The sequence below is a fragment of the Buteo buteo genome, chromosome 2 (genome assembly GCF_964188355.1).
Source record: "Buteo buteo chromosome 2, bButBut1.hap1.1, whole genome shotgun sequence".
NCBI classification, from domain to species: Eukaryota; Metazoa; Chordata; class Aves; order Accipitriformes; family Accipitridae; genus Buteo; species Buteo buteo.
The window spans coordinates 28,071,695-28,083,422 of record NC_134172.1 but is presented as its reverse complement, the minus strand read 5'-3'; positions in this window follow the sequence as shown (position 1 = coordinate 28,083,422).

The following is an 11,728-nucleotide window of genomic DNA, read 5'->3' as shown; positions in this document are numbered from 1 at the left end:
CTGTGCAAGAGGAACCATTACCTATGTGTCACACTCCACACTAGGAAGATTAATCTATCCCCACCTCAGCATGGGTTTCTCGCCATGACTGCGATGAAAATAAAAATAGTTCTGTGTATGTGTCTAGCCAATATACATACAACTCTCCTCAGTAAATATAAATATCTTTTGGGGGCATGACCAGATACTCTGTTTTCCACTGGTTCATCCTATATATGTAAGGTTTTTTTATGACTATCCTAAAGAAAGACAGCTGATGTTCTACTTTTTAATAAAGACTTTATTATAATATCTTCCCTGTTTACCTGAAGAATGTTTCTCTATGTATAAACAGGAAACTTCATTCCAATGACTTCCAATGCATGCTGAGATAGTTCTATTGTTTTATAGTATCTATTTTAATTTTTATGGGTTTCCTTCATATTTGGGAAGTATTCTATCATTGTCCCAAAACCTTTTACATACAGGTAGGCTGTGAAACAGACTGTGCAAAAAGTTCAGTGAGCTGCATGGGACATGTAAGCATGCAACACTGCTTTGACAAGCCCAGGGCCTATGTCTGTGTATAGGAGCCAATGCTGATTACACTAAAGTCAGTGCCAAAATCTCCCTTGCTCAGAGTCCATATAATGCGCCTTGTGAAAAACTTCTCACCAAACAGATATATAGCATCAACATCTATGTGTTATGTTGAAGGAGAAGCTTTTGCATTACATACAACTGCCATGCCTCAGCATTTATTTCAGACCACCACCCTCCTTCAAGATAAGCTGAGTTACGTACAAAGTGACTCTCGATCTGTGAAATCAGTCTGGCATGGCCATTCACACAGCAAGAGGGAGGTCTGCATTTGGGAACCTCATAAATGGATAATTAGGCTCATGCCATTGATATCAGTCCCAGGTTCTGCTATCCAAAGCTGCAGCCTCTCTCATGTTATCTCTCCCCATAGAGATGCCCAATGTAAGCTTTCCACTGTAAGTGCTTTTGCTACCTTTGTCTGAATAGTACATTTTCATAATCATCATCTTCTTCAGATAGTTCAGGACCAATCAAGTCGGTCAATGGGAAGCACTTGGATGTCCAGTCTCCAGATGAAGTGGCTGGGATCTTTCACAAGAGTGAGCTGCTCCACAACACCAGTCCCTGAAAAGCCAGCATCTCATCCAGTTGATGATCCTACTCTCCATCATCCAAACCATGGATTCCATCCCTGTGTACTTACATTCTGAATACTTCTTTAGTCCATAAACCTATCCTTTTAATTCTTACAGGAAAAATCATTTCACTACACATTGTATCATTAACCATCACACTTTTCAGGAAGATATGATGGGTGGATGAGAGGGTGTGGGTATATTCCAGGGTAGAGCATATACATGATGTAACAGAGTGATTGGAACAGCCAGCATTCGTTTTTCATTTTTTTTTCCTTTTAAATTCTTGTTTAAGCACTAAGTTTTGTGTCCAATTTAGGAGATTAGAAAAACAGTCCTAAACAACTTATTACAAAACCACTACTTTTGTTTCCTTACTCACCTCTGTATTTTGTGTTTGTTCAAATATTGGTGTTTTGATGTGTTTGATACACTGCTAGTAAAATACAGTTATTCAGTATTCTTGATCCTCCTATTTATTCAGGCTTCTTATTAAATATAAGAACTTGCATTAACAGTCTTGACATTGATTGATGCTTGGTCCTCCATTAGTACAAAGGTACATAGAAAAGAAAAATAAAACACCTCATAAAGTGTGACAATCATAATAAAGCCAATATAATAGACTTAATTACAGCTACACAGTGACATATTGCCACTAGGTGGCAGGGCAACAATGCATTCCGTCAGGGCAACAGATTAGCAGAATTAATTCCTACTCACATCCTCCAAGGATTTAGTGTTAATATTGTCTACCCTCTTACACTTCTCAGTTAAAGGCCTTAAAACTGTAGTGGGATTGATTCTTTCTTTGACAGGGTCACTTTTTTGAAAACTCTGTATACTGCTGCACTTAGCTCTGCCACTCTGATAACCATAGTGAGGGAGTTACAAAGAGAAATTACAGGCAAAGTATAAAGAAAGTATAAAGACGAGGGGACAGCAGTAGATATCATCCACCTGGACTTCAGTAAGGCCTTCAGCACTGTCTGTCATAAGATCCTCATAAAGATCCTGATGAGGTATGGCCTGGTTGAGCGGTGAAGTATACTGAAAACTGGCTGAATGTCTGGGCCCAGAGAGTGGTGATCTGTAGCACAAAGTCTAGCTGGAGACCAGGAACTAGCAGTGTACCTCAGGGGTCAATGCTGGGTCTAATCCTGTTCAACATCTTCATTAATGATCTAGATGATGGGGCAGAGTGTAACCTTAGCAAGTTTGCAGATGACACAAATCTGGGAGCTGGGAGGAGTGGCTGATACACCAGAGGGTCGTGCTGCCATCCAGAGGGACCTAGATAGAAATGGGTGGACAGGAAGCTTATGAAGTTCAGTAAGGAAAGTGCAAAGTCCTCAACCTGGGGAGGAACAGCCCTGTGGGTCAGTATATGCTGGGGTCTACCCAGCTGGAAAGCAGCTTTGCAGAAGAGTATCTGGGGTCCTGGTGAATGCAAAGTTGAACATGAGCCAGCAACGTGCCCTTGCAGCAAGGAAGGCTGATGGTGTCCTGGGCTGTGTTAGGAGGAGTGTTGCCAGCAGGTTAAAGGAGGTGATCGTCCCTCTCTATTCAGCACTGGTGAGGCCACACCTGGAGTACTGTGTCCAGTTCCAGGCTCCCCAGTAGAAGAGAAACATGGACATACTGGAAAGAGTCCAGCAAAGACTTCATGCCACTTATCACCACCCTCTGGGCCTGTCCATTCAGCCAGTTTTCAACCCACCTCCCTGTCCGCTTATCCAGCACATATATCAACAGCTTCTGTATAAGGATCTTATGGGAGACAGTGCCAAAGGCCTTAATGAAGTCCAAGTAAACAATATCCACCTCTCTCCCCATCTACCAGGCCAGTCATTTCATCATAGAAGTTTATCAAGTTGGTCAAGCATGACTTCCCTGTACTGAAGCCATGCTGACTACTCCTGGTGATTTTCTTGTTGATCATGTGGCTGAAAATGTTTTCCAGGATTAGCTGCTCCATCACCTGCCCAGGGATCAAGGTGAGGCTGACTGGCCTGTAACTCCCCGGGTCCTCCTTCTTGCCTTTCTGGAAGACAAGAGTGGCATTTGCTTTCCTCTAGTCTTCAGGCTCTTCTCCCATAAGCAATCAAAGATTATTGAGAGTGGCCTTGCAATGACATCTGCCAGCTCCCTCAGCACTCATAGGTGCATCCATCAGGGCCTGTGGCCTTATGTATGTCCAGTTGCTTAAGTATTCCCTGACCTGATTCTCTTCCACCAAGGGTACATCTTCCTTGCTCCAGCCTTTGCTCCTGGTCTCTGGGACCTGGGATTCCTGAAGGCTGGTCTTACTAGTAAAGATGGAAGCAAAGGTGGCATTCAGTACCTCAGCCTTTTCCATGTCCTGTGTAACCAGGTCCTCCACCTCATTGAGAAATGGGTCCACATTTTCCCTAATCTTCCTTTTGTCACCTAGGTACTTATAGAAGCTCTTCTTGTTGTCTTTGGCATCCCTGGCCAGATTCAATTCCATTTGGGCTTTGGCTTTCCCAGCTTCATCCCTAGATGCTCGGACAATGTTTCTGTATTCCTCCCAGGTTACCCATCCTTGCTTCCACCCTCTGTAGGCTTCCTCTTTGTGTTTGAGTTTGGTCAGGAGCTCCTTTTTTATCCACATGGCGCTCCTGGCATTTTTGCCTGCCTTATTCATTGGGATGGAACTCTTGTGAGCTTGCAGGAGGTAATCCTTGAACATTAACCAGCTTTCTTGTCCCCACATTTCCTCCAGGGCCTTATCCCACAGGACTCTTCCAAGCAGATCTTTGAAGAGGCTGCCCTGGTTTGGGCTGGGATAGAGTTATTTTTCTTTCTAGCAGCTGGTATAGTGTTATGTTTTGGATTTAGTACGAGAAGAATGCTGATAACACACTGATGTTTTCAGTTGTTGCTAAGTAGCACTTAGACTATAGTCAAGGATTTTTCAGCTTCTCATACCCAGCCAGCAAGAAGGCTGGAGGGGCACAAGAAGTTGGGAGGGGACACAGCCAAGACAGCTGACTCAAACTGGCCAAAGGGATATTCCATACCATATGATGTCATGCCCGGTATATAAACTGGGGGCTGTTGGCCTGGGGGCAGATCGCTGCTCAGGAACTGACTGGGCATCAGTTGGTGAGTGGTGAGCAATTGCACTGCGCATCACTTGTTTTGTGTATTCCAATTCTTTTATTATTATTGTCATTTTATTATTGTTATTATTATCATTATTATTTTCTTCCTTTCTGTCCTGTTAAACTGTTCTTATCTCAAGGCACAAGTTCTACTTCCCCTCCCCCCCCAATTCTCTCCCCCATCCCACTGGGTGGGGGGTGAAGTGAGCGAGCAGCTGCGTGGTGCTTAGTTGCTGGCTGGGGTTAAACCACAACGAAGGCCAAAGTCTGCTTTCCTGAAGACCAAGGTTGTGAGCTTGCTTTTCACCTGCCTCCCTGCCCTCAGGATCCTGAACTCCACCATCTCATGGTCACTGCAACCCAGGCTACCTTTGATCTTTACATCCCCAATAAGCCCCTCCTTGTTGGTGAGTATGAGGTCCAGCAGAGCACCTCTCCTTGTTGTCTCCTCTATCACTTGGAGGAGAGAGTTATCATCAATGCACTCCAGGAACCTCCTGGCTTGCTGATGTCCTACTGTGTTGTTACCATTATTATTCTGCAGATATTACTATCTAAATTTGCGCTGTATATTGAACCTGTTATGCAATGTGTTTTATTCTGTTGACTTCAACTGACTTCCAGAAGTTTGGCAGTTCTCTGTGCAGGATCCACAGAACTAACCCAGATTCCTTTTGCCAAGTCACCTGAGGGTCATCTCTTTGTGCATAGGGACTGGACTTGGGACTTGGGACTGGACCCTTTCTACTATATTTTTAATACTATGTGTGCTGTAGCTAAGATTCCTATTTCATTTTAAGCCATTACTGCCACCATCAGAAACATTATCTGGCCTGCAACTAATAAGGAAAACAGTGGTCAAAATGTTCAGGAAAAAAAAAGATACTTTTTCTAGAATTTGCAATAAAGTCACCTCCAAAGTAATGAGACTTTCCACACCTTGTAGGGCTGCCTGTTGGTCATATATAATAGTGCCATGATAGGTTGTTTTCTGTATATCTGGTGACACAGTGCAGGAATGTAAAAAGCAAAAGTAAGGGACTGTTAAAGCTGCCTGAAGACTTTTCTTGAAAATTTGTTATTTCTGCTCAGAAATCTGCAATTGTGATTCAAAGAAACTTAAAAAAAAAAAGATTCTTAAGTGAACACCAAAAGACACTCAAATGACCAACTATAAACTTTGAAAACAAATAAAAATAAAAACTGTAAATAGGAGTCTTAAGTATGACTGAAAGCAACCAGGCAAAATAAAGGATTGGCATTATAAGAAGAAAACATTTCAGGATCTCAGCAGGCAACAGCCCTGAGCTCAGACATTTCCACACAGGCATATCTAACCTAGGCTGTGTTAACTGTCATGACATCCTGCGGTACCACAGAAATCTGCTAGGGTGGGATGTCTTGAAGAACATAGCCAGAATTCATCCATTGTAATGAAGTCTACTGTCCATTTCAAAGCGTTTTGCTTCCTAGACAAAATAACACGGTTTTTACAAAATTTTGCTTCTTCATTTATTAGAATACAATTAACTTATGGATTTTGCTAAATTCCAAGTTTTCTCTCTGATTATTTACCAAGAATGGCTACAACATACATTTCTTCTAACAGCTACATAAATCGTGTTTGCACAGTGCACGCCAAGATTTTCCACATTTCAGGAGTAAACTCTAGCTAAAAGCACTTAGCAAAACCATAGTTTTTCTGGGCCAGGAAAAACGAGCCTTTATGTTTTGCAGCAGCTTCCCTAGCAGATATTTTCACTATGCCAAAGACTAGGGATACAGTAGTGTCTGGTTGCTCAGTGTTAAGTTTGGAAGTCAACTTTCAGAAAGAAGGATTAGTTGTCCATTTAAGATGTTTTGAGTTGCACTCCCAGAAACTTGGGCATATAAAAGGCATTTGTCAGTTCTAAAAACATTTCCTTCCATTTTTGCACAAGAAGTATACACAGAGATTTAGTGGCAATACCATCCCCCATTTACTTCTTAGCTGGTATTGATTTAAACAAAGGAACAGGCTTCCCGTTAGTGCAGACTGGCACAGCTTTGAAAATTTTAGATGGAAAACTTGAATGTATAGAATAATTTCAGAAGAATAAACTTGAATTCCTATGGAAGTTTTCATTTTCAACTCTGTAGCATTTTCCCCGAAAATATTATAGAACTTGTCTGTGTTAAAAGACAAAACAGGTATAGCTTGACCAGAGGCCTAGATTAGATCTGACAACGACTTGTTTGGAATCCTGAATACCTAATCTATTTCTGTACACCTATATCATGTTTTCCCTTACCATCTCTGCTCAGAGCCAAAACACAAATCATGCTGCATGTGGATACTTGGTCACGTGTAGGCACGGCAAGCTCTCAGACAAACGCAGATGAATCAGGAACTGCTTCTTTCCAAGGTGGGAAAAGATTTATGTGTCATTGAAACGTTGACACTTTGCGAATGATAAAAACAACACATCTTCAATGAATTCAGATGTAAGGAGGGGGAGAAGTCCATGGAATAGTAAATAATATTTCTGATTTTATTGTGTTCAGTTGCAAGGTGATATTTAAATACTGTCTCCCAGAGTAAAATAGGAATGCCATGCTGTTGTATTGCTGCCTAGTTTTCATAACTAGGCTGTTTCCAAAGAATCAACACCTACAACTGCCATGCTTCTGACTGAAAACTAATTTGTCTGAGCTATGTTTATATCTCTTTTGTACCCTTCTTAAACTAAATAATTTCCATTTATGTGAGCTAGTAGCTTTGATTTTATGTCATGCAGCAGATGTAATCCAGGCTCTAATTCTGCCTAGACTCAGATCAAATGCTCACAGCCTGTTTGCTTGGGAACTAGATGATAATAATATACTGCCTTGCTCATTGTCCTACCCACATTGCATCTTCAGTGCAGAATTGCACTGAAGTTCTTTGCAGAACTAGGGTTAGTTCTCACCAGTATTCTGTCAAGGAAAAGTAGTTATGTGAGTTTATACTTACAGAAAATGGTATTCTCAAGAATCTTACTGTTCACAGAATGGGCAAAGGTTCACCTTTACCTACCAGCAGAACAGAACCTGAACTGGAGAAACCATACTGTTACATCAAAGGTTGCTCATAAGCCATAGTATCTCAAACTTTATAGATTTTGTTTTGACATTATTCTTCTAGGTGCTGCCTGTTATGTTACATGATATGATATTCATATAATGAAGCCTATCAATTTGTTTTGTAAAAATTATCAGAAATCTAATCTTTACCCAGGTAGTTCAAATCTGACATAATTTATGAAGATAAGTCACTTCTAGCTTGTCATCTTCCTTTCCCTCCACAAAACCTTTTAATCATAAAGCTTTCCAGATCAGAAGGACAGAGTTTGTTTCCCTGTCCATCAGAAGAATATGACACACCAGAAAAACCAATCACAAGCAGTACATAAACAATGCAGAACTTTTTGGGCTGATTTGCTGGGTTTGCTGGTTTGGGGTTGACTGGTTTGGGGTTTTTGTAGAGGTGGAGTATAGTGAAACATTACTAAGTACTCAATAAAATAGGTAATGTTTGAAAAAAAAAGGACTAAAACATTAACATTCAGAGAGGAGTGTAAACCTTTCTGTGAAAGTCATGATCAAGCAGGCTGGTAGTCAATGGGTATGAAATGTAGTGCTTCTTGGAAACATCAGGCTGGTAAACCAGCCCTTCTATTTGTGTTGCTGGACAAACAGGTTGCATACGGAGACTTTTTTTTTGCTTCCAAAGCAGAACTTCTTTTTTGCCATTTCACTGACTGTAACTCTACTCTACTAGGTGACGGGAAATTTTCTCTGTGAGTCAAGGTTCAAAAAAGGTCTGGAACTGGTGGAGAGTGAATGAACACAGGTGGCAGCACTGCCTCACCCTGGAGGTTACATTATCGCTCACCCCCAGCAGCATCTATTCAGGCAACATTTCACATAGATAATTTTTGTTCCAAAACTACGGATGGTGATACCATAAAATATGCTTCACCATGAGACAACCAAGTATTCTTTATGGAATGAAGTGAAACAAACATTGTAAAAAAGCATTTTAAAATAAGGTTCCCTGATGTTCTAGAGATATTTTTGTAAGTAGAGAGGAAAACGAACACAAGTAAAAATCACTCTTTTACCCTTTTCTTTTAAACTGCATTTTCCTAGCAATAGAAACAAAAATAAAACAAATAAAATATTTCTTATGCTCTAGAAAGTTTTGAATTTAGGATTTGTAGTATTCAAAAAGACCTCAGTCTTGGACATGAATTCCTTGATTTACAAAAATGATTGTACCAGAAGAACATTGAGGTCACTGATAGTGAAGGACAACAGAGAAAAGAAAAAGGTGGAATAAGGTAAAAGTATAAGGGAAGTTAAACAAAACCAAAAGATGTAAGGAAGAACACATCAAGGAATCTATTTCCACTTCTTCCTTCCATTTTCTCTCTTCCACTCAATTATTCCCTTTTTGCCATCACTTCCTTTTTTTTTTTCCTTCTTCTCAGGCATTCTCCCTTCTCTGTCTCCAACATTTAAACAGAAATGGAGCCCACAGGTACACCCCTTTCATCTCCCTGTTTGGTCTTGGAAATTAAGGCAAAAGTTAATGTGCAATTCATATATTGTCAATATGGATTTAACGGAGAACTTGTTTCATAGACATGTTATTTCTTGAGACAATTCCACCATTTTCAAAGCAGGTTGGAAGCTTCTTTGTAATAATATTTGTAGAAGTTTCTCTGTGATAATGAACTGGGTGATCATTATAAAAGGAAAAATATGGGGAAGTATGCACTCAACCAATGCACTTTGCAATTATCCTGCAACCCTCCACCAGCTGGCATGACTTCCAGGGCTATTGCATTAGGGTTCTTTCACAGAAGGTTACCCTCGCAGAAGGCTCTTTGCTAACTACCATCAGAGCCTTCCCTGACACAGTCCACTCTGTGGATTGATGTTCAGGGCTGTAAATTCCCATTAAGACAGTCAGTTTGATACAGGCCTACAGCAAAAATCAACCTTAAGATTTTTTTTTTGGCAGTGTCACCCTCAAAAGTCTCAATATATTAAATATATTGTTGATAGAAGTCAAAAAAGTTGGAGAAATGGAGCTGAAGTGTTTCATGTTGCTTCACACTCAAGCCATTGTAAAGAAGATGCCACCTCACTGATAGTTCTGTGAAGGTGGAAATTAGAGAGAGAAGCTGTTTGGCTTCCATAATGGTTGCCATTCATAATCCCATTTGGAATCCAAACCATTGCCTTCAACATAGTTTGTGGCTGAAGTCTTCACAAATAAATCATAAACCATTGTCCTGTATGGTTACCCACCCTCATCTGAACTCTAAATTATATAGGTGGTACAAAACCACTCTGGGTTTCTTTCATTCCCTAAACATGAATCTGAAATAATCCTTAAAGTAAAAAACAGCAAAGTGACTAGTGCCCACAAGAAAATACATGACCTGAGTACATAAATGAAAATGTTGTCTAAGTGCGCTATCAACACCAGACCTGCCCGTGCCCATGCAGATCACACAGGACACAATGGTATCTAGGTTCTTTCAATTTTCCCTTCATTCTTCCTTTCCCTAACTGTAACTCTACCCTAATTCTAACACCACGACCTGCCCCAATATAGAGCATAGGATATTGGCTCTGAACCCAGTGCTGAATACTGCCCATGGGCAGTGGCAGCTGGGACTGAGGATTTAGTGTCCACCTATGACCCACCAGCCTTGCACACCCCTCATCCCAACTTCATCCAATCTGCAAAGGCCCTGACACAGGGGTGCATACAAAAACATGCCTCCAGTGCCTTCTAAGCCCAGCCCTTACTTCAGCTGTGCCTACTGTTCACACTCCACTGCTGAGCAGAGCTCTCCCATCCCTCAACAACCCCTGTGCCAAATGGTAAGCATCTGTGTGCAGTTGACTGAAGAACAACTTCCCTAAAGAATAACGCATGAGATCTTCCATTCAGGCATCCTCTCCTCTTCCCCAGATTAACCCTATTCTCTACCACACTCGGACTGGATGTCTGCAGGCAGTAGCAAATAGTAGCTTTGGGTTGTTCTCTCCAGATGTTGACTAACTGGGAAGAAAGCTCACAGTCTTGATTTAGGAACTAACAAAAAAGGCCAGAGTGGGGTGTGAAAAACTTTCAAAGAATTTTGTGTAGCTTAGAGCTAAAGACTGTTGCTATAGGACACATAATTTATGCAATTCTTTGAAGGGCCATAAGGACTTTTGACCGTGTTTCACCAAGTCTTACTGTCTAGATTGAGGTGGCCTGCATCTGATTCCCTGCTGAGTACTGTTTCAGAATTTAAGGTAAAGCAGGCAACGGAGTTACACCTGTAAAAAGTCTAGGGAGTTTTCCAAACATCTATACATCACTGAGGCGTGGAAAAAACCATTGTTCATGCTGATAGCAAGAGCATCTATCCAAAGTCTGAGAGACTAAAGAAAGTAAAGATTTTTTGTCCTGAACAATGAAGGAGGCTTGTGTGCCTTGCTAGGAATAAAGTGTGCAGCACTTACAATCCATGTCTCGTCTTCTGACTAGTCTTGTTTTGAGTATGGGTCTTAAGACCACTTTCTCTTCCAGTTCCTCTCCCTCTGCAATACCAAAAGACCCCAGCAACACCATCTCTTATCAGTCATCAGCTATGAGGTGCTGAATCGTAATAGCAACAGCTACTCAGAGCCCTTTGTATCATAGTGGTATGAACCCTAAAAAGGCCTTGATAGGACCACTTTATGGGATATTTGTCCTAGAAAGAGTCTGTACTGTATGGACACAACTGGGATGGCTTAGTGAAGCTAACGTGTCATGCATGTCTAGTCTGGGAAGCTCACAAGAGCTGTCTGACAGAATGTGGTGGCCATGACCCCAACAGCTGACTGAAAAGAGGGAGGCTGTCTTCACTGAGATCTTGCCTAAAGCAACAGTCAACGTGTTCAAGATTTCCATGCAGAGCTCCATCCTACCTTTCTAATATTTTCTTACTACTTAGTACAAGGCATCTGGAGAAGAGACAGGTAACGCTGCTGTGTCGTTCAGCAGTTCCAGGGTTAGGTGTCCCCCGCCTCCCTCCTGATCTCAGAGTGCACTCAGATGTTGGTGCTCGCAGCCGGGTTCTTCAGTTCACCCTCCCCTCCTGCCTCCTAGTTCCTGGCACCGGGTCCCAGATCTCCCTGCCGGTGTCTCTCAGTTCAGACACCTGCGCTTCTTTCCTCTGACAGTCCATGACCGATGATGGACACAACAACTTCAGAGCATTTTTAAAACCAAAGTATTGCTTATTTTAGCCAGAAAGAACAAAACACACACAGAAAAGGGTTTCAAAACAAGAATATGAATGTCTGTTTTATTTTTCCTTGCTGTAAAGGTGGCCTAGGTCACTGTCTTCCTCAAGTTAGACAGGCATAAGA